General features: G+C 34.1%; 1 long non-coding RNA gene across 1 annotated transcript in view; it reads right to left on the reverse strand.

The window, feature by feature from the left end:
- LOC107691892 (uncharacterized) overlaps window positions 1-645 on the reverse strand; it is a 1,681-nt gene extending 1,036 nt beyond the window's left edge. The window contains exon 1 of the long non-coding RNA XR_001634589.1: window positions 450-645. This is a non-coding gene — a long non-coding RNA (uncharacterized LOC107691892). The remainder of the gene's footprint in view (window positions 1-449) is intronic.
- Window positions 646-5,524: the final 4,879 nt, after the last annotated feature.

Below are 5,524 nucleotides of genomic sequence, written 5' to 3' on the forward strand. Positions count from 1 at the left end.
TGTTGTGTATTTATGTATACATAATAAATATACACAGTATACACACACATAAACTATGTGAACAAAAACTTTTATTTTGGATGTGATTAATCGCGATTAATCGTTTGACAGCACTATATAAAATAAACCATAACAGTACAAATATATGAAAACGCTACTGCAAAATTATAATTTGCGTGATTCATTTCCATGCTTGCATTTCTGACCTCCTGCGAATGAAGTTAAAATGATCTAATCACAATATATAAACCCAGCCCAAATTCACACATTAGCTTCTTTGTACTTGTTTGTGATATTCACTAGCAATTTCTGAATGAAAATAATTATTTTTCAGTGTATGTAAATGTATTTCTTCCATCACGATTGTTAGCGAGCGTTTTACAGGCCTGCAGCACTCTTTAAACGTTGTTTACCATGGTAAAGCACACTCACAGCTCACCTTTACTTACCCTCTCTTTGCACTCTCTTTTCTCTCACTGAAAATAAAAATGCCAACGTGTCCAGCATTTCTTGGCTTGACCTTCCAAACAGGCGCCATGTGAATGGAATCCTAAACTTGCCCGAACACCACGGAAACACTCCGGAGGGGGCGGAGGGACAAATAGAGCGTTGTTTCACTAGACCCCCGTCCCAGAGACTGATTGCCCGCCGCTCTTTAGCAGGCCTGCCCAAATATTTGTCAACCAGACATTGAAAAAACGCTAAACAAGAGGGCAGAGGATTCTAGAGCTTTACTAAGCAGCTTGGGGTCGTGTTGTTTTGGTGTGTTTGTAGTTGTGTAGGTATGCAGGAGTTTCGACAGAGGAATGCTGTTAAACACAAGACAACTGCTAAATCACAACCTTCCTGCATTCCTTCACCTGCACTTAAATGGGTAATATGTTTCTTAAAGGGACAGCTCCCCCAAAAATGAAAATTATGTCATCATTTACTCACCCTTACGCTGCTCCAAATCTGTATGAGTTTCATGCTGTTGAACATAAAAGATATTTTGAAGAATATTGGGAACCGAACAGTTGACGGTAGCCATAGTAGGGACAAAATACTGTGGAAGTCAATGGCTACCGTCAACAGTTTAAACATGCATAAACATTTTTGTTTCCATATGTAAATATAACATAGTACAGATCTTAAACATTCAGAAATTGAAAAGTATAATGGTAATAATAACACAGAAGTAAACAAAGGTTAATAATAGTCAATAAAATGCATACCGTTTCTCAATATCAATTTGACATTGATACTTAAATGTAATATATATTTTAATATCAAATATTGGTACTTATATTTAATATATAAATATGCTAGTTTTCTTACAGTATGTTGAGAATTTATGTTGATAATTTCATGTTATCTCTTGAGATTCATTTAGTACAACCAAAACATCTTAAAAACCTAAATAAAACACTTCACGGTATATTTTTTGATGTGATATGTAAATATTTTATAAAGCAAATTATTAATGAAATAAAAAAGTGAAAAAGTCATTATGTAAAGGGATCAAATATAAATGTAATGTTTTTTAAAATTATTGTATTATGTAAAATAATAATATTTTGACCACAAAATAAAATAAAAAAGGTAATTGCGACTTTTTATCTCACAATTCAGAATTTTTTTCTTGCAATTGCGAGTTTATATTTTACGACTCATAGGTTTCCTCTCAGAATTATGTTTATACCGTAATATACCTTTAAACCTTTATCAATACCTTTATAAATATAGTTTATACCTTTATATCTCAATTAATTTTCTCAAAATTGTGAGAAAAATGTCTACATTACGAGTTATAAACTCAACATTGCAAGAAAAAATTGTGAGATAAAAAGTCGCAATTACCTTGCTTTTTATCCCATTGTAGAAAAAAAAGCTTTCATATTTTTTATGCATGTAGACTGGATGTTATGATAATTTTCATATGTGGCAAACACCAACATATATATATGTTTGTTTGTTTGTTTTTTGCCATAGTTGGTTTGATGGTATAATGACTGCATTCAGTGAACAGAGTCGGCAGTTGGCAGGGTTTTTTTTATTTATTTTATATATATATATATTTTTTGTTTTATCCTTACAGGAAACACGCTACTCATAGAAAGACATACTGTGTTTACTGATTGTTGAAACATACAGCCCTGAGACAGTGCAGTGGAGAGGAGATTTCTGAGAATAATTACATGCCAGAGGATCCAAAGCCAGAGGATCCAAAGGCGTGCAGTTATCTGAGTAAAATATTCAAAACACTATAGCCAGCAGGTCTCAAGAGAGACACTCTATAACAACCGCAGTTCATGTGCAGATCAATAAGAGAGAGAGTTTACATTAGCACACCTGCTTAACTTTGAGTTCACACGCACTTGCTGGAATCAAACCACACTGAGATCAGACAACTGACTGCAGAGAGCCTCTACTTTCAAAGAGCTGCTGCCATGTGACTGAAGTCTGTTAAGGCAAAGAGAATGTTTGATAGGAGTCAACACCAGCATACTGCTCAACACAGTCCTATAACTCCATTGTACACATGAAATGTTTTGTTTTTGTCATTACTTTTATTTTAAAATGACACCAAATAATTGCATTAGCATTTAGATAATGCTTGACATCAGTGTGGCGTGAGTAATGTCGATTTAGTATGAATTCGTCTGTAATTTGTACACCGTCAGTGGGGTGTAAGCCGATTGGACGAAAATGTATGAATAAGATCGTACAAATTCACATGAATTAGCCACCAATTTACCAAAAACTACATTCCCCCAGATATCACAACCTGATCTCAAGAAAAACGTAACTATTTTATAAGGGGGCGATTTCATATCGTGCGATATGATTTGTATGAAAACATACGATTTGGGGTCATGAAGCTCCACCCTTAAATATAGCCGCCAGTGGAGCGTAAGCATATTGTACGAAAACGTATGAATGAGACTCTACAAATTCATAAGAATAAGCCACCAATTCACTATTTCCCCCCCACAAATATCTCAAGAGATAACGTAACTAATTAGCGTAAGCATATTGTACGAAAACGTATGAATGAGACTCTACAAATTCATAAGAATAAGCCACCAATTTACTATTTCCCCCCCACAAATATCTCAAGAGATAACGTAACTAATTTACAAGGTGGCCAGTTTGTATGAATTAGTGCATTATGATTTGTACAAAAATGTTAGATTTTTAGAAAGAAAAAAATAACGTATGAATGAGACTGTAAAAATACATATGATCATATGTAGCTATTTTACAGGGTGGCGTTTTTGTAAGAATTAATGTGATGAGATTTGTACAAAAATATATGATTAAAAAAAATAAAAATAAAATCATGAATGTCCACCCCGCACATATCCGTCAGTGTGGCGTCAGCAGATCATATGAAAACATACAATTGCGATTGTAGTTTTTACTATTTTACGAAGCTGAAATTTTGTATAAATTTTGAAAACACTATTTTTATTAAAAAAAATAAATAAACGGATTGTATGAAACATATAACTGAAATTATACAAATTCATTTAAATTATCCTCAAATTAACCAAAACAATTTATTCCCAACTATTTAATGAAGTGGTGATTTCGTATTAATTCATGTGACGTTAAATGTATGAAAATGTATGATTTTAATAAAAAAGCATGAAAGTACACCCCTAAACTATCAATGGGGCCTTAACAGATTGTACGAAAACATACAAATGTTATTGTACAAATATTCCCAACTCACAATTTTTTAGGTGGCAATTTGGTATAAATTTATGCAATGTGAATCGTACAAAAACATGCGATTTTTAGAAATAAAGCATGGCAGTCTAATCCTAAACTGTCAATGAGGCGTTAACAGATTGTACAAAAGCATACAAATGAGATATACGAATTCATACGAATTAGCTACCAATTTACTAAAATAATTTTTTTTCTTCACAGACATCATAACCTGATGTTACGGGAAAAGTGAGCTATTTTACGAGTTTCAATGGCATTTTCTTTTCCACTTACCTCTGTATAATGCATATTAAAGTAGAGTTTATAAGCGCAGCGCTGCTTTGCTTACAGTGTTAACCAAGGAAACACTTTTTTGCTTCTGTTCCATAAGCGCCACCTACTGTCATTTTCATTCAGCCTGTTTTTGTTTTGTGCAGGTGTCTTATGTAGCATAATTTCACAAATCAAAAGTCAGACCATTCTGTTTTTGTATTAAATCTTGAAATTACAAACAAAATTTAAAAACAACTGCTCATGCTACATATGTGTAGCACTACTGTCTGTACGAAAAAAAAATAGCATTGGGGATTTTTTGCTTTTAACTGTTGTACCAAACATATATCGAACCGTGACCCCAAAACCAAGGTATGTATCGTACCGTGACTTATGTGTACCATTACACCCCTACACAAATTCATACAAATTCACCACAAATTCACCAAATCGTAAAATAGTTCTGAACTGCCATGAGAGTGTGTTGGAAATCTCAAAATCTTCAGCTTGTCACTGGCTGTTACTCTTTTGTGTTAAAACATTCCAAGCCCGGAATCTTTTAAAGCAACATTTGGCCAGAACTCACTGATCCTAGATCAGACCTCCAAGCGATTTCCAAATCCCACTCTTCCCCAAACCAGCGGCGGCTCTCCAAAGCTTTATATGGGGAACATGCTGCTACCTGCCTGGTCTGCTGGAGTGTGAGTTCCTGAAGAGAGACATTCATCAGCAGTACAGGGGGTCTCTTTTTGATGGAGTGGCCCTGCCACGCTTCCATGCAGATCACTCCAGCTCCAGGCAAAACAGCAGTTGCGTGTCAGTACGGGAGCCATGCGTCATCCTTATTGATGGGCCTCCCTCTGCCGGTCCCCGCCGCTCTGGTCATGCGCTGGCTTTGGCGTTTGCTCCACTGGCACGTGCTGCGCCACTGAAAAGTCGAAGCAAGAGTAAACATCCATATACTGTATTTACTCCGCATTCGGCTGATGTATTGTGTGCCGTAGAGAATGAGGGGAACATTGAGCACGAGTCACAGAAAGTAAATAAATCCACACTCGAGAGGTTGAATGGTGAAGCTGCACCAGGGTCTGGCGATGTAATTTATCACAAGCATCAAACAGCAAGGCAGATACTTAAAGATGCCGTTTGTCATAACACAGGTAAAATCTCTTGTGTCTGGTTCTTTGTTGAGAAGAGTAGATCGATGGCAAAAAATATCAATAGCTAAAAATGTGTTGTCAGTATGTCTGTCTAGCTATCTATCTATCCAAAAAAATATATTTTAAGAAAAATATCTACATTAATTTATTTAACATTATTTTTAAATGTATATAATTAATTTATTTATATTTAAAAGACATATTTTAAATAAATGAATTAAAATATTAATTTTGTATTATTAAAAAAATAATTTTAAATGTATTTATCTTTAGCTCAAATGGCGAGATCACTTATCAATAGCAAAATTAAGATTAATTTATGTATATTTAAATAATATATATTTTTAAATAAAATAATTTAAAATCAACAGTTATTATTTAAATTGTTTAAATGT

This window comes from Sinocyclocheilus anshuiensis, unplaced genomic scaffold (genome assembly GCF_001515605.1).
Source record: "Sinocyclocheilus anshuiensis isolate Anshui unplaced genomic scaffold, SAMN03320099.WGS_v1.1 scaffold510, whole genome shotgun sequence".
Classification (NCBI taxonomy): Eukaryota; Metazoa; Chordata; class Actinopteri; order Cypriniformes; family Cyprinidae; genus Sinocyclocheilus; species Sinocyclocheilus anshuiensis.